This window comes from Arvicanthis niloticus, chromosome 6 (assembly GCF_011762505.2).
Source record: "Arvicanthis niloticus isolate mArvNil1 chromosome 6, mArvNil1.pat.X, whole genome shotgun sequence".
NCBI classification, from domain to species: Eukaryota; Metazoa; Chordata; class Mammalia; order Rodentia; family Muridae; genus Arvicanthis; species Arvicanthis niloticus.
In genome coordinates, this window is record NC_047663.1 from 63469672 (window position 1) to 63489825 (window position 20154).

General features: G+C 46.0%; 1 protein-coding gene and 1 non-coding gene across 2 annotated transcripts in view; one reads left to right on the plus strand and one right to left on the minus strand.

Moving 5' to 3' along the window:
• Larp1 (La ribonucleoprotein 1, translational regulator) overlaps nucleotides 1-19553 on the minus strand; it is an 88998-nt gene extending 69445 nt beyond the window's left edge. Inside the window, exon 1 of the mRNA XM_076936804.1 lies at nucleotides 19467-19553. The gene's annotated coding sequence lies outside the window, so the exon portion shown is untranslated. The remainder of the gene's footprint in view (nucleotides 1-19466) is intronic.
• Nucleotides 7259-7329, plus strand: Trnag-gcc (transfer RNA glycine (anticodon GCC)). The gene has a single exon. It is a non-coding gene; the product is annotated as a tRNA-Gly (tRNA).
• Nucleotides 19554-20154: the final 601 nt, after the last annotated feature.

Below are 20154 nucleotides of genomic sequence, written 5' to 3' on the forward strand. Positions count from 1 at the left end.
TAATTTAATTTAGTTTTGAGACAGCATCTCACTATGTTGTCCTGGCTGACTTAGAAGTCTCTCTATAGGCTGGGGCAGTGGTGGCTCACACCTTTGGATCCCAGCACTTGGGAGGCAGAGGCAGGCGGATTTCTGAGTTCGAGGCCAGCCTGGTCTACAGAGTGAGTTCCAGGACAGCCAGGGCTACACAAAGAAACCCTGTCTTGGAAAACAAAACAAAACAAAACAAAACAAAACAAAACAAAACAAAACAAAAACAAAAAAAAAAAGAATTCTCTCTCTATAGGCCAGGCTGGCTTCAAACTCAAAGAGATCTACCTGCCTGTCTTCTAGATGGTGGCATTAAAGGTATGAAGTACCAAGTTTGGCTCTTTGAGTATTTTTTTTTTAAGATTTGCCTTTTATTTTTAATTATATGTATGTATATAAGTATGGTCACATGAGTGTGGGACCTCATATACCAGAGGCATCAGATTCCCTGGAATAGAGTTACAGATGATTGTGGGCTACCAGGCTTGGGGCGCTGGGAACTGAACTTAGGTCCTTGTAAGAGCAAAACAGAGCAAGTCACCTTTCCAACCTTCTTTGAATTTCTAATCCTCCTGCCTCACCTCCTGAGTTCTGAGATTAAAGGGGTACTCTACCCTCTCCTCAGGAAAAGATTTAAAAAAATATAATCATGGATATACCACTGCCCACCAATCATATCAGATCTTATTTGTTATCCTGGACCTTCATCATTTTCATCCTTGGAACAGGACAGAAGCATGGCTTCTGATCAGGCAACTTCTCCTGATGAAAGTTACACGGCCATATTGCAAAACAAAAATTGCCCAGTTTTGGATCTCTCTCTCTCTCTCTGACAGGATATATATATATATATCCCTGAACTCACAAAAAATCTGCTTGAGTGCTGGGAAGAGCAGTCAGTGCTCTTAACCACTGAGCCATCTCACCAGCCCTGTTTAGATATTCAACATCAGTTTTCAAGGCAAAACATGAAGACCTCAATCTGAGGTTCAAATTCTTATTACTCTTAAGAAAATGGAGTGTTGCGAGGCAGTGGTAGAGCACACCTTTAATCTGAGTTTGAGTCCTTCCTGATCTACATCGTGAGTTCCAAGGCAGCCAGAACTACACAGAGAAACCTTGTCTCCAAAAAACTAAAAAAACTAAAAACTAAACTAAACTAAACTAAACTAAACGAACAAAAAGAAAAAGAAAAGGGGCTAGAGAGATGGCTCAGTGGTTAAGAGAACTGACTGCCCTTCCAGAGATCCTGAGTTCAATTCCCAGCAACCACATGGTGGCTCACAAACGTCTGTAATGGGATCCGATGCCCTCTTTTGGTATGTCTGGATAAAGTGACAGTGTACTGAGTACTCACATATATAAATAAATAAATAAATCTTAAAAAAAAAGAAAATGGGTAGAAAAGAGGGATTGTTTGAGAGAGTCTTCATAAGCAAGGTACTGAGTTATGCTGAAACATGGCTTGTGTAGGCATGTAACAACAGATAAAGATGTGGCTCCGTGAGTCGAGTGCTTGCCCAGCACAAAGCCCTGGGTTCAGTCTCCTAATACCACTTAAACCAGACATGGTGGCACACCCTTAGAATTCAACACTCAGGATGTGGAAGTAGGAGGATTGGAAGTTCAGGTCATTCTGAAATACATAGTGAGCTCCAAACCAGCCTGGGCTACAAAATACCTTACCTAAAAAATTTTAAATGGGCTGATCTTGGATGTGGGCACCTTTAACCCCAGAACTCAGGAGACCGACAAGCAGATCTCTGAGGTCAAGGTCTAAATTGAGAGGTCAAGGTAAGCCAAAGCTATATAGTAATACCCTGTCGATAACAACAACAACAACAATAATAATAATTTAAAAATAAGCCATTGGCTGACTGCACAAGCTGGTTCTACTGTGGCTGCTTGAAGGGAGGTGGCATTTGAGTGAGGCTCAGGAGGTGAATAGGATTAAATGTTTCTTTTGATTATAAGAATAGTACAAAGCTATGACATAATTATTGGGAGACACAGAATGTCAAGAGGAAAAGTCACTTCTGTTTTCTTTACCCATCAACCATGTCAATATGGTTTTTTCTTCTTCATTTGGTGTCATCCTTTCTTTCTCTTTTCTTTTTCTTTCTTTCTTTCTTTTTTTTTTCTTCCGAGACAGAGTTTTGCTGTGCATCCCTAGCTGTCCCAGAACTCATGCTGTAGACCAGGCTGGCCTCAGACTCACAGAGATTTACCTGCCTCTGCCTCCTGAGTGCTGAGATCAAAGGCGTGTGCTACCACCCAGTTTCATCTGGTATCTGTCATCCCAAGAACAGATATATGCTGTCCATTTGTTTTATTATTATTATTTCATACAATGCACCACCATGTCCAGCTTTATATTTCAGTTTTTTAAAAGGTCTTAATATATCATGACAATCAATGACCCAAAGCTCAGTAATTCTGCTACTCGGAATAGCCAAGAGAAATATGCACATGTTTACAGAGAGGAACTTTATGAACAGGAGTTTTAGTAATAAAATGGACTTCCTGGTTATACCATCTAGCTGTGTGAGTCTCTCCTATACCCATGCCCTGCAGAACAGGTGCCTTCTCTAGTGTCAACTCCTCAAGGGACTGTGACCAGTAGCAGCTGGCCAACAACATGGCCATTTTCCCACGAGTCCCTTCAAAGTGGGGTGGTGTAGTTGTGTCTCAGACAAGTCATTTCCCAGGCACCCGAGTGGGCACAGTTGTAGCAACTTCCAAGAGATGCTTTCTCCCAGGTTCCACTGGCCTGGCAGGGTGCCATGGCAGCCCCTCTGCCCCTTAAGGGAAGCACAGGCAGGAGCTTTTCAGAAGGATTTAGATCCCAGTTCTGTGGTCTGACTCCTTGAGCAGATTCTATGTTAGCATTATCATGGCACCTGAAGTTCCTGTGTTCTTCAGGGTTCTCTTGACTTGGTGTTGGCCAACTCTTCATTGTTCCAACAATGCTGTAATTGATGTCTTTTGCTTATTGTTTTAAAGAGTTATTTCTATTTTAAAATCTGTGTATATGTGTGGGTATGTGTGTGTGTGCACGAATGATTGTGTCTGTGGAAGCCAGAGCCATCCCTGGAACTCGAGTTAAAGGTTCAGTTAACCACTAAACCATCTCTCCAGTCCAGTTTTAATTTTTTTATTACAATTATTTGTTTGTCTGAGATATATTTGTGTGCAGCAACATCCATTTGAAGGTCACAGGACAACTTGCAAGAGTCAATTCCGTACACCACATGGGTTCCAGGGATTGAATTCAGGTTGTCAGGCTTTGTAGCAAGCCCCTTTAAAGACCTGCTGAGGCATCTAGACAGACATATTTGTTGTTGAGACAAGACATTGTGTAGCTCAGACTAGCCTCTAATTCACTATACTACAAGGAGGGCCTTGAACCTCTGACCCTCTGGCTTCCACCTCCTAAGCGCTGGAATCACAGGTGCGTACCACCATGTCCAGATATTTCTTTATGTTAGACTTTCCTTGCTTAAAGCATTATGTGGTATCTCTCTCCAAGTCAAACCCAGATAGATGGGTCTGAATATCTAGTGTATGGTGATGACCCTACGCTGTGAGTTCCTAAAAGGGAACTTTGTGTTGGTTACTTCTCTGTTGCTGTGATAAATCACCATGACCAAAGCACCTTATAGAAGAAGAAGGGTTTAATTTGGGCTCGTGGGTCCAGAGGATAGGAATCGATCACTATCACGAAGTATAGCAGCAGACAGGAAAAAGCATTGCAGCACCAGCAGAGGGCTCACCTCAAAGCCCGCTCCCAGTGACATACTTCCTCCAGCAAGGCCACACCTCCTACCCAAACAGCACCACCTACCAGGGACCAAGAATTCAAATGCCTGAAACTACAGGTGACGTGTTATTGAAACCACCACAGGAACCATGAAAATACAAGGTGGCCTGAAGCCAAAGCTCAGCCATAAAAAAACACTTATTTTCAGCTAGCCTTGGCGGGTCACGCCTGGAATCTCAGCACTCAGGGAGCTGAGACAGGAGGATCACAAATTCAAGCAAGGCCTGTCTAGGTTTCAGACAGTAGCCCACCACTGTTTCAAAATAAGACACCACAACATCACTTCAGCTAGGATCTGTTGTTCGGCATAAGCTACAGAGCCAACCAGAATCCATAGAGAAAAAAGCTAGATCCACCCCTTGTCTGCTGGGGCCGCTCCTTTATTGTAGCAGCAGAATGCTTTTGCAACATGATCTTGACTTTGGTCCAGAGAGCTGCAAAGTCCAAGTACGTGGATGGAGCAGGATGTGAGAATCTAGAATCCAGTGTCCCCTTCTCCAGCAAGTCTACAGCATCCCAGCCTGAGAAGTGTTGAACTGGGGGGCTCATTATCCTCCTGGCTTCCGTTATTTCTCAGAAGCACTTCCGTCCTGACAGCTGCCCTGGAGGCTTTTGCCCCGCCCTTGTGTTTCAGCACACTGAGGTCCTTCCTTACTTTCCTTTTTATTTATCCTATTTGGGGTTTAGAGTGATTCTTAATGATTAACCAGCATCAAATATTGCCTCCAGCTGGGCGTGGGAGATGATCATCCAAGCGCTGGGGCTGCTGAAGCAGAAGGATCATGGGTTCAAGGCCAAACCAAGATACATAGTGAAGTCCTGTCTCAAAACCTAAAACATGTTGTTTGTTCCTTCGGGTTTTTTTTTTTTTTTTTTTTTTTTTTTCCTATTTAGTTTAATCTCCTGATTTTCTGTTCATTCTCCTTGTGGGTTCAATGACACACATTTAGATTTCTTTTCCATGTTCCCTTGACTTTTAGGTTTGTATTGTGTTTTGTTTTTGAGGCAAGGTCTTGCAATGTAGCTCTTGCTGGTCTTGAACTTTCTGCCTCAATGACACACATTTAGATTTCTTTTCCATGTTCCCTTGACTTTTAGGTTTGTATTGTGTTTTGTTTTTGAGGCAAGGTCTTGCAATGTAGCTCTTGCTGGTCTTGAACTTTCTACCTCCGGGTAGCCTGTGGCTCCTGAGTGTTGAGGCTCCAGGTGTGTGCTACTCTGCCTGGCTTCCATATTACTCTTTTCTGTATTATTTGTGCTACAGTCCAGAATCTGTGCCTACTTCCAGTAGAGGCAAGAGAAGTAGAGTTGCAGACAGCCATGTAGATGCTGGGAATTGAGCTGTAGTCCTGGGACCAGCAGCCAGTGCACCTAATAGCTGAGCCTCTGATCCCCTCCCCTTTTGTCAGTTTATTTGTTTTGTTTGTTTTTGAGACAGGGTTTCTCTGTGCAGCTCAGGCTGTCCTGGAACTCACTCTGTAGACCAGGCTGGGTCTAGAACTCACAGAGATCTGCCTGCCTCTGCCTCCTGAGTGCTTGGGACTGAAGGTGTGCAGCAACAACTCCTGACTTTTTTTTGGGGGGGGGGGGGTTTCGAGACAGGGTTTCTCTGTGTAGCCCTGGCTGACCTGGAACTCACTCTGTAGACCAGGCTGACCTCGAACTCAGAAATCCGCCTGCCTCTGCCTCCCAAGTGCTGGGATCAAAGGCGTTTGCCACCACTGCCCGGCTTATTTTGGCTGCAGTACTCTTAACCCCTGAGCCATCACTAGTTTCTATTTTATCTCCCTCCCTTTTTTGAGACAGGGCCTGGCCTATAACTCACTAAGTTGTAGCTGAGGTTGGTCTTCAGTTCCTGATATTCCTGCTTCTACCCTGCAGTTCTCTCCAAGTGCTGGGAATGTACGAGCATGCGCGCATTAGATTCTTCCTACCGGATTTTCAGGTCTTTAACACAATGTAATCTTTAGCACTGTTTTTGGCTTGTTTGTTTTGGTAGTTATCATGTATAGCTCTTTTTCTTTTTAGTTTCAACTTTAAAATTTAATTTTATGAGTATGGGTGTTTTAGCTGCTTATATGTCTGAACCACATGTATGCCTGGTGCCCAGGAGGACCAGAATAAGGTACTGGATTCCCTGGAACTGGAATTACAGATAGTTATAAAAGTACTGGGAATTGATCCTGGGATGTCTGGAAGAGCAGCCAGTGCTCTTAATGGTCGAGCCATCTCTTCAGGCCCTCTCTCTGACACAGGGTCTTCTTCCTTCTTTGCTCAGGCTAGCCTCCAACCTCTGCCTCTGCCTTGATTGTGCTGGGATTACAGACCTGAGCCTCCAGGTTTGATTTCTTTTGTAGTCCTCTAAGTCCTTCCAGAAATTAAAAGGACTTGCCGGGCTTGCCTGTATTTTGTGCTCTCAGTGAGGGGAAGCTGCCTGCCTCCTTCCTATCTAAAGGTCTTCAAAAGTTGATACTTTGTAAACTTCACTCACTTTTATCTGCAGTTGTAGACAGAAGGAAGTCCTACTCTAGTTTTAGATAAGGGACCCAGAGAAAACAGCTGAGAGTCCCTTCAGCAGACTCACTAAGAAACTGGTGGTCTGACTGGGTGTGATGGTGCCGGCCTATTATCCCAGCATGAGATGAGAGGTGAAGGCTGGAAGACCATGATTTCAGGGTCCTTTTCAGCTTCTTATGGTGTTCAAACCCTGTGTCAGCTGAGCACGTTAACACTTGTCTCTGCACTAAAGAGACAGGAAAAGTGCATCTCTGTGAGTTGGAAGCCAGCCCAGTCTACTCAACAAATTCCAGGCCAGCCAGGGTTTATATAGTGAGGCCTTATCTCAAAACAAACAGACAGCTGGGTGGTAGTGATGCACGCCTTTAATCCCAGCACTCGGGAGGCAGAGATAGTCGGATCTCTGAGTTCAGTGCCAGCTTGGTCTACAGAGTGAGTTCCAAGACAGAGAAACCTTGTCTCAAACAACAACAAATAAACCAAACAACCCAACAAAAAGCATAGGCACCAGCATCAGGCCCACCTGAGTTGACAAGTCTGTTCTGACACTGACTGACTGTATGTAACCTCCAAAAGCAGCAGATCTCTCCTCTGGTAGAAGCTATTCCAGATACAGCTGCTGGGTAGGAGGGGAGGAGGCAGTGTATATACAGTGCTTGGCAAAGGGACTGGATTGCATGTAGCGGTTACCGCAACCGGAGGATTAACATGCTAAACAAAGTCCTTACTTCAGTTTGCTCCCTGTAAATCGTGGAGGTGCCTCAGCCTGGAGTGAGATCTCATTTCCCTGTAATTCTGGAAAGGATTCATGTTCCCTTCAGGAATGGTTCAAGAGACCTTGGCCAGTGTAAAAGGCAGCCGTATTAGAACTCTTTAAAGCTAGTCTGAAGTGCATGGGTGGTTCAGTGGTAGAATTCTCGCCTGCCACGCGGGAGGCCCAGGTTCGATTCCCGGCCCATGCAGAGTCCAGTCCCTTTGCCGGGCAGTGGTGGCGCACGCCTTTAATCCCAGCACTTGGGAGGCAGAGGCAGGCGGATTTCTGAGTTTGAGGCCAGCCTGGTCTACAGAGTGAGTTCCAGGACAGCCAGGGCTACACAGAGAAACCCTGTCTCGAAAAACCAAAAAAATAAATAAATAAAGCAACACGAAATACCAGCTTCAGTGTCGATAACAATCTCAGGACTGGAGGACAGAGGGCAGGGGTAGTGCTGATTATTTAGGAATCCTCTTAGGGCTTTCCTGCCTGCATCCCTCCAGCTGAAGGCCTCACTATAGTCAAGGTGGAGGGGGACTCAGCAGGAGTGACTCCAAGGAGCTTTCCTGACCATCAAGTGTCCTTCTGATGGTCCCCAGTCAAGTCCATGGAGTCGAGGTATTTAGCCCAGATTCCAGAGAACTCAAGCTTTGGGCTTGCATCTAAATCTTTTTTTTTTTTTTTTTTTCTTCCAAGACAGGGGTTTCCTATGTGGCCTCGAACTACCAGCACTAAGATACCCGGTGCATTTAAATCTTTTTATAAAATTTTTTTTTAGATTTTTAAATTTTTTTTTTTTATGTATGAGTGTTTTGCCTGAGTGTATGTGTACCACATACATGCCTGGTGTCCTTCGTGATCAGAAGAGGGCATCCTGTCCCCATGAGTCACCATGTGGTACTAGGAACTAAACCCATGTCATCTTCAAGAGCAGACAGTAAATGCCATGGTGCCTGTGTAGCTGTCAGCATGTAGGTGTCAGTCCTCTCTCTCCATCTTGCAGGACCTAAGGATGGAGCTCAGGTCATCAGTTCTAGCAGCAAGCATCCTTACTGACTGAGTCTTCCTCCAAGCTCCTGATTCATGCTTATTTTCGATGGTCATTCTTTTAGATTGCCTGGTCTGACCGTGAACGCTCCCTATCTTCCTGAATCCTGGAGTTACTCGGACACCATAGCTATTTTATGTAGTGCTGGGGATCAAACCCAGAACTTCATGCATTCTGGGCATATACTCTACCAACTGCCTCCACAGTCCTATATTTAAATTGCATTTTATTTATTTTGTATGCATGTGTTCTTCAATACTAAAGCAATAAGCCAGGCAGTGGTGGCACACGCCTTCGATCCCAGCACTTGGGAGGCAGAGGCAGGCAGATTTCTGAGTTCGAGGCCAGCCTGGTCTACAGAGTGAGTTCCAGGACAGCCAGGGCTACACAGAGAAACCCTGTCTCGAACGAAAAACAAAACAAAACAAAAAAACCAACAACAAAAACAAACAAACAAACAAAAACTAAAGCAATACATGTGGAAGTCAGAGGGACAACTTGCAAGAGTTGGTTCTCTCCTTTCAACATGTAGATTCCAGGGACTGAACTCAGCTTGGTAGGCTTGGCAGAAATCGCCATTACCCACTAAACCATCTTCCTGGCTCCTTCAGTCTTATTGTTATTTGCTTTAGAGACAAGCCAGTGCTGGCCTTGACTTTGCAATCTTCCTGCTTTAGCTAAGTGTTGGGATTTGGGTACAGACAAATATACCTAACTTCCAACCTTCCTCTTCATGGTGACTACTGTTTGGATGTCATATGATGTCTGGAAAAGACTTTCCAGAGTGAGGCTGGGCCTCCAGTGGCTCTCCAGGTTCCCTGGTCATCATGTTGGGACGATACTATATCCCAGCAGACTTATGACCTGTCACTGTCCCCCCAGCTAGACCCTAAGGTTAAGATGCTGGCCATCCCTGATGAGACTCAGAATTCACACTGTCAAGCACCGTCCCGTGAATTCTCTGTGGATCAGTCAGTCCCAGATTCAACTGTCAGTTTCCTGGTAGGAGTCCAGAAGGAACTCAGATGTCAGTTCTAGACCAGATGGCTTCTGCTTCACCTATGGCCTTAGCAAGTCACTCTCCAGCTTCCAGGCACCACTCTCCTCTCAGAAACTTCTACCTGAAGGCAGCTCTGAGAGGCCAACTCTGACATTCTAGGAATCAGAGGTCCTATGACTCCTGTACTACTTGGCTGCCCTCTGTGCCTCCTGACCCGGTTCCAAACAGTGAGGAGAGTGGAAGGCTCTCCCCGCACTGTGCAAGAGATTCCAGCTTGCTCGCTGTGAGCTGTGGGGCGGGTCTCTGAGAGTAACCCATCTAGTGACTGGGGATGATGGCATGGACCTGCAGCCCTGCAACCCCAGTATTTGGAAGATGGAGGCAGACGGATCGGCTCAAAACAAAAACAAAAATAAAACAGAAAGAGGGCCCGGGATGCGGCTCAGTTGGCAGAGCACTTGCCAAACACTTGCAAAGCCCTTGGGTCTGTCCCCAGCACTTCATAACCTGGATGCTGTGGTGCATAGCACTGAGGCAAGAGGATCAGGAGTTCAAGGGCAGCCTCAGCTACTAATGGAACTGCCAGCTAGTCTGAGCTATGCTGAGATTCAGTCTCAAAATCAACCAACCAATCAACCAACCAACCAACCAACCAACCAAGACTATCTGCCTCAATGGGCAGATTCACCCCTGACCCCTTCCTTCCCAGCAAAAATTCCCTGAATTTATCCTAATGCCTTCACACCAGCTTCTGGTGGGGAATATTCTGGAACCACCCCTCTGCTCCTAGCTCCCTAGAGTCAAATCATTGTCCTGGGTAACAAAGAAGGCACAGAGGACAAGGCAAAGGTGTCCACATGTCTGAAGGCAAGTGCTCACTCAGGCACACATCTGTGCACAAGGAGTTAGAGACGTTGGGAGGAGGGACTTAGGGAGACTGGAGGCAGAGCAATGTGGGCTGACCTAATGACCTAAATTCAATCCTAAACCCCACATGGTGCAAGGAGCTAACTGGCTCCTGCAAGTTGTGCTCTGATCTCACAACACACACACCATGGCACATGTGTGCCCATAATAAATAAATAAACAAACAAAATTTTAAAAGGGATGGGGGGTGCTGTCAGAGATGTAGCAATGGCAACAGCAAAGAGGTCTCTGGCAGGCTGGCTTCTACGAGGTAGGTGTCAGGCTGGATGACTGACACAGCTAAAGGTCAGGCATTTGATGGGATGGTAGTGACAGCATCCTTTCTTCACATCCTTTCTTCACATCACCTCAGCACCTCAGAGTGTTATCATCTGTTTTGCAGATGAGAAGCTTGAGGCAGAGCCAGAAACACGAGTTTAAATCTCAGCTCACTGACTCTTGGCCCTAAACTTGACTGTGACAGACTGTTGCTGATGTGGATGGAACAGGATGGGGTGTGAGGAAAAGTTGTGCTCCCTGATGCTTACACTTTCTCTTTCTGGACCAGTCCGGCCACCAATTGGAAGCAGGGGAACCCCCTTTACTCCTGTGGCCTCAGCTTTGTTTTATGTCATATGAATAAGGAATGCAGGTCCAGGAAAGGGGTTTGTCCTGTTTTGAGACAGGGTCCCACCTGGTATAAAGTGGCCTTGACCCTGCTCCTACATCCTAAGTAAGTGTTTGAATCACAAGTCTGGGTCACCAAGCCTGTTTTATTTTATGTTTTAAAACCATGCTAGAAAAGGGGTGAATATACCTCGGCAGCTTGCCAAAAGTGTCTCTCGCATTGGTAGAGTTAAGAACCTCTGTCTTGGGACTTCCCTTCCTAAAAATGGGAGCTGGGGAACCAGATGAAGGCAGCCAAATGAATATTTAGGGCTCGGGTCCCCTGAGGCCCCTTTGCTCCAGTGTGCACTCTCAGGCCAAAGAAAATGACTCAGGAAATTGGGACAGGAGCAAAGGGATTCCGAGAAGTGGAGCGAAGCCGACGCTCTCTGTTGGCAAATCTAAGTCTGGTGGCACAGAACTGGATTCCTCCCTCTGCCTCAGCCAGGCTTCCCAGGCTCCTGGGGGCCCAGGCTGGCTTCCAGAATCTCTCATTTTCTTCTCTAAGTCACTGTAGTAGGAGGAAGGATGGCTTCAAGGTCGAACATGGTCCTACCTCTTGGTTTTCTCTGCCTGGCTTCCACTGGACTTCAGACAAGTTCTTTCCCCTTCTCAAGCCAATTTCCATATGTGTCTAATGAGCTAGCGGATGGATTTAAGGACACGTTTTTGGTATACACACTGTTATTCTTCCTAGCCATATCTGCAGTAGACATCGCTGATAGATACCAGTGCCTGATCAGTCCACACTCATCTGGAACTTTTTCTTTTTTTTTTACATTACTGACTAATCGATCAGAAATGGAAAATGGAGGGCTTGAAAGATGTCTCAGCAGTTAGGAGCATTTGTTAAACAATCATGGGGACCAGAGTTCAGATCCTAGCACCCGCAGAACAAGGCAGATGTTCTGCGTATGCCTGGAACTCCAGCACCTAACAGGGAGGAGACAGGAGGAATGCTCAGGCTTGCTGGCTTCCAGTCTAGCTGATAGAACACAAACCCCAGGGACACACACACACACACACACACACACACACACACACGGCACAGGCACATAAGTAAACATTTTAAAAGTCTTTCTTTCTTTCTTTCTTCCTTTCTTTTTTTTAAAGAAAGGACACTGGAAACTACTTGTTGTTATTCCTAGATCTAAATCTTAGACTCCACCCACATTTCCATTTCTGACACTGTAGATCTCTACAGATCTGATCTCAGAGGATGATGAGATGGCTCAGCAGGCAAGATGACTGCTGCCAAGTCTGATGACCCAAGTTCAACACCTCAAATAAAGGTGGAAAGAGTAAAGTGACTCTTGCAAGCTGTTCTCTGACTTGTGTACCCCAACTCACGTGCATACCCCATTCATAGAACACACTGTAATAATAATAAAAATTTGAGAAGAGATCACACTGGGGTTGGAAAGATGGCTCAGTGCTTAAGAGCATTGATTGTTCTTCCAGAGGACCTGGGTTCAATTCCCAGCACTAACATTGTAACTCACAACTATCTGAAACTCCAAGATCTGACACCCTCACACAGACATATGTACAGACAAAATACCAATGCACATAAACTAAAAATAAAATAAATTGTTAAACAGAAAAAGAACTGTATAGATAGCTATTTCTGGTGTGTGTGTGTGTGTATGTGTGTATGTGTGTGTATGTGTGTGTAGCAAGGTACACAGAAAAAATGAGAATGTTCTCTGCTAGCCTGTACATTTTCTCTCATGTACCCTACAGCAAACTCAGGTGAGAGTTGGGGGGCTCAGGATGTAGATGGTGGGAGAGCCCTTCCTGGGTGCTGTAGTACAGATGGAAGGAGGCAGGTGGGATCCAGCTTCTCTGGTCAAAGAGATGAGAATCAGTGTTTCATGGGACCCTTCCTGTCCCCAGGAGACCCACACCACAAGGACTATTAGGCAGACAGCACAACAAAGACAACAAAAACGAATACTGCTGAGTGTTGGCATGCGGAGGCCTCAAAGGCAACCCTAGAGAGTTATTTCAGAGGGCAGCCAGCCCAAGTCAAAGCTGAGGCCAGAGGTAGCATCAACTAGCTGACATTATGGCCAGTCCATCCAGTCAGCACTATGTCGGGGTAGGAGGAACTCTAGTGGACAAATGAGGTGCAGAGCGCCATGCAACAGCTGGGTAACCACAGACGGGAGGTGGAGAGAAGCCTAATGAGAAAGTGGACTGGGGGTGCCCTACATAAGAAAGACCTAGGCAGGTGCTACACCACATGAGAAAGTGAGCTGGCACAGCAGGGAGTGGTGGAGCTTGAGATAGACTAGAGGCCACTTGCTCTATTTAAAATAGTAGCTAGGCAGTGGTGGCATATGCCTTTAATCTCAGCACTGAGAAGGCACAGGCAGGCAGATCTCTGGGTTTGAGGTGAGCCTTGTTTTCAGAAGAGTTCAGGGCAGCCAAGGCTAAACAGAGAAACCCTGTCTGAAACAAACTAACAAAAAACAGTTAATGGGCTGGGGAATGGCTGAGTGGATAAAACACTTACAATTCAGGCCCGAGGACCTGAGTCAGAATCCCAAGAACTCAGGGAAAGCAGGTGCAACAGCACACATGTGCAATCCAGTGCTCCTACGCAGGTGCAACAGCACACATGTGCAATCCAGTGCTCCTACGCAGGTGCAACAGCACACATGTGCAATCCAGTGCTCCTACTCAGGTGCAACAGCACACATGTGCAATCCAGTGCTCCTACGCAGGTGCAACAGCACACATGTGCAATCCAGTGCCCCTACGCAGGTGCAACAGCACACATGTGCAATCCAGTGCCCCTACGCAGGTGCAACAGCACACATGTGCAATCCAGTGCCCCTACGCAGGTGCAACAGCACACATGTGCAATCCAGTGCCCCTAAGCAGGTGCAACAGCACACATGTGCAATCCAGTGCCCCTACGCAGGTACAACAGCACACATGTGCAATCCAGTGCCCCTACGCAGGTGCAACAGCACACATGTGCAATCCAGTGCCCCTACGCAGGTGCAACAGCACACATGTGCAATCCAGTGCCCCTACGCAGGTGCAACAGCACACATATGCAATCCAGCGCTCCTACAGAAAGGTAGGAAGGATTTGTAGGTGGAGACTCTGGAAGCTAGCAGACTACCCATGGTGGTATACACAGTGACTAAACAAAGAAATACTATCCCTAACAAACTAGAAGACAAGGAGGACACTGAAGGTTGTCCTCAGTCTCCACTCTTACACATTTACACAAGAACATGTATATAAAGATGAAAAAACTCAAAGGGGGATTCTCACTCAAGTCTCAAGACGGCGCCCACCCAAAAACTCACAAGAGACCGGCTTGCTGCAAACACATGAGGCAGTTTAATATCAGATCTCCATATGTCACATAAGGGTTAGAGGGACTGACACGGAGGCTCAAAGGATTAGGACTTTTATAGGTAAGGGGTGGGGGAAGTGGGAGATTTTTATGTGGGTACACATGACTGGTTGTTTTACATTTTTGAACATCAGCAGGCTGTATAGGCCAAGTGGGCCCAAAAAGGGGGAAGGGTAGAAGAACACCAGATGGCCCATTACTCATTTGGACATATCTCTGTTCTTTTTTTGTTTGTTTGTTTGTTTGTTTGTTTTGGTTTGGTTTTTTTGGTTTTTCGAGACAGGGTTTCTCTGTGTAGCCTTGGCTGTCCTGGAACTCACTCTGAAGACCAGGCTGGCCTCGAACTCAGAAATCCGCCTGCCTCTGCCTCCCAAGTGCTGGGATTAAAGGCGTGTGCCACCACCGCCCGGCATCTCTGTTCTTCTAAGGATGTCCTTGTATACTTTTTTTTTTTTTTTCCAAGCCAGGTCCTTGGAAGACTTAACAGGCCTTTGTCCTTCGTCTTATAACTCTATATTTTCTGTAACTAATTAACTGGGCCCAAACCTGCTGACAGGCATTTAGGTTAGGGAAAAGGAATCACAGGGCCCTGCTATTTTTTGTTAGTTTGGGCCTATTTTAAAATTTTCTTTCAAAGACACATGATGGACATACATTATAAACACAGAAATAAGTTCCAGGACAGCCAGGGCTACACAGAGAAACCCTGTCTCAAAACAAACAGACAAACAGACAAACAAACAAATAAATAAAATAAACACAGAAATATAGTAGATCTGTTCAGAATGGTGGCTGGCTGAGAAGAGTGCAGCCGCATATGGAGAGTCAGCCATCGCTTCAGGGGTTTTGGGGGGCAGATGTTGTTTGTTTGTTTTTTTAAAACGGGGTTTCTCTGTGTAACAGCCCCAGATATTCTGGCCTTCAGATTTTTTTTTTTTTAAATAAAATTATGCCAGGCATGGTGATGCATGTCTGTGACCCCAGTACTTGGGAGGGAGAGACAGGTGGATGGATCACTGTGAGTTCGAAACCAGCCTGGTCTACAAAGTGAGTTCCAGGACAGCCAGGTAGTAACATGGAGAAACTCAATATTGAAACTCTGTCTCAATTTAAAAAACAAGTATAAGTTAGGAATGGTGATGTGTGCCTATAATCTCACTCCAACACTAACACACACACACACACACACACACACACAAAGAAAGAAAGGAAGACTGGTTGACTTTATGTGTATGACCGTTTTGCCAGTATGTATGTCTGCATGAAGTAAAGGCCAGAGAAGGGTGCTTGATCTCTTGGAAGTGGAGTTAGCGGTTGTTGTGGGCTGTTATGTAGGTGTTGAGAACTGAACCTAGGTCCTCTGGAGGAGCAGCCAGTGCTCTTAACCGCTGACTCATCTTTTCCCCTCAGAAATCCATTACTTTTTGTATGAAAACTTTTTTTTTTTTTTTGGTTTTTCGAGACAGGGTTTCTCTGTGTAGCTCTGGCTGTCCTGGAACTCACTCTGTAGACCAGGCTGGCCTCGAACTCAGAAATCCGCCTGCCTCTGCCTCCCAAGTGCTGGGATTAAAGGCGTGTGCCACCACCGCCTGGCGTGTGAAAACTTTAAAAATTAACAAAACAAAATAACTCAGAATCTATGTTTTCTTTGTGATGAAACAGTTTTCTTTGTCATTTTAAAATATTGCCTTCTTATACTTAAAAGAACAATAAGGACATCTGGGAGGTGATGGCACACACTTTTAAATCCCAGGAATAGGGAGGCAGAGGCAGGCAGTTCTCTGAGTTCGAGGCCAGCCTGATCTACAGAGTGAGTTCCAGGACATCCAGGGCTACACAGAGAAACCCTGTCTCAGAAAACCTAAATAAATAAATAAACAAACAAATAAATAAGAAAATAACATCACTACCACCACCACCAACAACAATAGCAACAACAACAATATAAAGGCCTAAGTAGCCGGTTAAAGCATAGGCAAAGACTTCTTTTCCTTCCTTTCCACTGTTTTATTTTTGTGTGCATGCATGCCAGAGCAGGCCAAGGCACAGACTGTAGAGTTTGGAAGCCAACTTGTGGGAGTTAGTTCTTTTTCTACTACAAGGGCCGGCTTGGGCAACGGGGAGCTGTACACTCCCAGCCACTTCCCTAGCTTGTCTTCCTTTTCTTTCTATTGTTTTTTGTTTGTTTGAGAAAACTTTTTTTTTGCTGTTTTTTTTCTGAGCCAGGATTTCTCTTTGTTGCTCTGACTGTCCTACAACTCTTTCTGTAGACCAGGCTGGCCTCAAACTCAGAGATTCCCCCTGCCTCAAACTCAGAAATTTCCTCTGTCTCTATCTTCCAAGTGCTGGGCTTAAAGGGATGTGCGCACCTCATTTGGCTTTCAATTTTTTTTTTTCTCTCATTTAATTAAAAGTTTAAAAAATTTACAAGGCACGGTGGTGTACACCTAGAATCTGGGCTCTCAGGAGTGAGAAGCAGGGGGACCATTACAAACTTGAGGTTGCCATGGTCTGTGTAGCAAGAGCCTGTCCCCAAACAAACAAAGTTTTGGCTGTAAACGGAACCAGCTATATCTTGGGCCACTCCTAGAGCCTCAGTGTTGCAACATAATGAACTGGTAGGATTCTGAGTTCCACACTATGTACAATGGTTAGCCCAGCAGGTGCCAACTAACCCAGCCAAGCCTGAAGAGTTCCTCCCAGCTTCCCAGAGGGAGGAGCCCCAGTCCCCACCACACTTTAAGCACAAACTCTCTATATAGTTGAAAATGACTTGAACTTCCCATTCCCCTGCACCTGCCTCCCCAGTGCTGGGATCATGGGTGTGTACCACCACGTCCAGTTTATTCAGCAGTAGGGAATGAACCCACAGCTTTATGTATATACCGTACCAAGTGTTTTTCAAGTTTTGCTTGCTCAATGCACCTGGAACTCTAACCCCAATACTTACTGCACTCAAACATTCACACACACACACACACACACACACACGCACACGCACACGCACACGCACACGCACACACACACAAACACAGACATATACACACACACCAGAGCTCTGCACCCCATTGGGAGAATTATTGAGATGCCAAGGCTGTGGTTACCAAGGAAAGCTATTTGAAAGCCTTCCCCAGGGTGTAACTTAGCAGTGTTGCTTAGAAGATAGGTCTGCCCTGGAACAGGGGACTGGCTAGCATGACTCTTCAGGGGCCAGAGAATGTTCCACTAGAAGTTTCATTTGCTCCTGTGTGTGGGTGCAGCCTCCTGAATCTGGAAATTGTCCTGGCTTTCACTCAGTCCAGTGCCACAGCTTCAGAACCCACACACCTTGAGACTCATGGGGAAGGGCAGGGGAGGAGGAGCTAGGCAGCTAAGTTCAAACGACTGAACAGAGAGGGCTTTTCTTGTTGTTTGCTTACTTTTTTTTTTTTTTTTGAGACAGGGTCTTAGCCCAGTCTGGCCTTGAACTCCTGATTCTTCTGCCTCTGTTTCCCATGTACTGGGATCACAGGCATGCATTACCAACACAATTATTATTAATCATAGATAATAGTTATAATAGTGATTATTACAAAGCCACATAGCAAGAGCCTATCTCCCAACAAACAAATAAAAATTTTGCTGTATTACAAAGGCTATATTTTATAAAATGGTCATTGCCTCATTTCATTGACTCTTTGCTTTTTAAATTGGTTTTTGTAACAATCTATATTTTACTGTTTAAATAATGATAAAATCTTGCCAGTTTTATACTGTTTAATCATCTATTCCCCTTCTAAGTGTCTTGCTGCTTTTTTTAAAAGACTTATTTTCTTTCTCTTTCTTTTTTTTTAAAGATTTTTTAAAATTTAATATATGAGTATCTGTGTGTACATCTGTGTGCCAGAAGAGGGCCCAAGATCCCATTACAGATGGTTGTGAGTCACTATGTGGTTGCTAGGAATTGAACTCAGGACCTCTGGAAGAGCAGTCAGGCTCTTAACACTGAGCCAGCTCTCTAGCCTGACTTACTTTATTTTTAGTTGTGTGTGTCTGTTTATGTGTGTGCACATGAGTTTAAGTGCCCTGAGAGGCCAGAAAAGGGCACTGGATTCCCAGGAGCTGGAGTTAGTTACAGGTGGTTGTGAACTACCTGACATGGATACTCAGAATTGAACATAGGGCCTTTGGAGCAGCATTGAGTGACTGCTAAACTCTCGCTCCAGCTCCTGCCTTGCTATGTTTTGTTTTGGTTTGTTTGTTTTTTGAGACAGGTGCTTCACTGTGTCACTCTGGCTGGCCTGGTACTCGCTATATAGATCAGGCTGGCTTCGAACTCACAGAGATCTGCTTGCTTTCACTGGGACTAAAGGCATGTGCCTGGTTCCTAAAATGGATTTTTATCTTTAAGTACGTGCAGTTTAGCCTTTCGTGTAATACACTGTTTTATTTAGCTCTAAGAATAATCCAGGTGAAAAAGCACTGCCCAGTTACAGTTCCCGTATGCAGCCTGAAAGCTGAGGCTCAGCATAGTTAGGCAGCTTTGGCTGAGGTCACAGAGCCAGGGGATGCAGAGGTAAAAATTCAACGCTGTCCTGAAGTCTCCAATCCTCTCACTGAGGGCGCCCTGAGCCCCCAGTCAGCAACACAGTGAGTACCATCACCTGTCCCATGTGTCTCCGAGCCACACTTCCAGATAGGTTGGAGGGAGCCCTCACCTCAACCATTCAGGACTCCCTGTGCAAAGATTAGATGAACCGGATGTGAAGCCCCAGGGAACGTTTTACACCCACACAAGAGGCTTTCAGACCCAGCCTCCCACCTCCAAGGATGAACGCCGAACCCCACATTTGATACCAACCCTGTATGTGCTGCATCTAGGGGTTCCTGTCCATGGTCTCCATTCTGAAAGCTCTTCACAGTGCTCTTCCCCTAATTTCACAAGGTCAAGTACAAATCAAATATTGACTCTTGATAAGAGCTTGCAGACAAACTAAAAAATGCCACATCTCTTTACTTTTGGCTAACCTTTCATCAGCTCAGTGGTGGCGTCCCACTGGCTAGAAATCACACGCTGGCTACTCCTGTAGGGTGGCAATTGCTGTGGAAAGCCAAGCAACAGCTCGTTCTGCAAGAAGTACAAGTTGGCAGGGGAGATGTTTAAAACAAGGTGCAACAGAGGAAAGCTGCAAAGGGGAACCTGGATTCCTTTCCCAGGTTGGGGAATGGAGGCTCAGAGAGTTGGAATGACTGACTCAATGCACTCAGCAGCTAGAGGCAGCCAGCACCCTGGTTTTCTGTCCTGAGACAAGAATCATCCCACCAAACCCTGTGGTCTGAGGCTCATAAGACCCAGGGGTCTGGACTCACCGGCTGCTGAAGTGGGTCAGGTCAGGGAAATGGCTTTTCCACGCGTCATCTGTGGACTCCTTCCCTGGGGCAGCTGCCAAGGCCACTCAGCTTTTTCTTCCTGGGAGGTGGCCAGGGATCAGCATGAGGGAGAGCCTCCTGGGAAACCAGCTCTGGGTGAGGTAGGAGCTGCCTTCAGGAGTGACTGGGCCCTAGGGTTATGATGGAGTCGCAGTGCAGTGTGTGACTCCTGGATCCCACAGGTACCCCCTGGTATAGCTGGTGCTCACTAGCTGGCACACCGATTCCGCTGCCAGCTGCCAGTTGCCTTTAAGAGAGCTGCCTCAGCTCACTGGCTGATGGGGCCCCTCCAGCTCTCCACCTGAGCAGGTGAGAGACGCCAGGCTGGGGGCAGAGCCTGGTCTCCAGAGAGTAAACAACAGACTGCCGCTCCCTACAGCTTTCCTTCTTCACCTCCGAACCCCACAAGGGAACGACCTGTGGTAAGGAACTGGCAAAAAGCCACACAGTCCAGCATGGTCATCTGTTTCTGTAATTCCAGCACTGAAGCAGTGAAGGCAAGAGGGTCAGAAATCCAAGGTCGTCTTCCTCAAGGTCGTCTTCCTCATATAATGAGTTTAAGGCTAGATTTGGCCAAATAAGATCTCTTACGAAAACAAACAAACAGAAAGCTGGTCGGGTAGCTCAG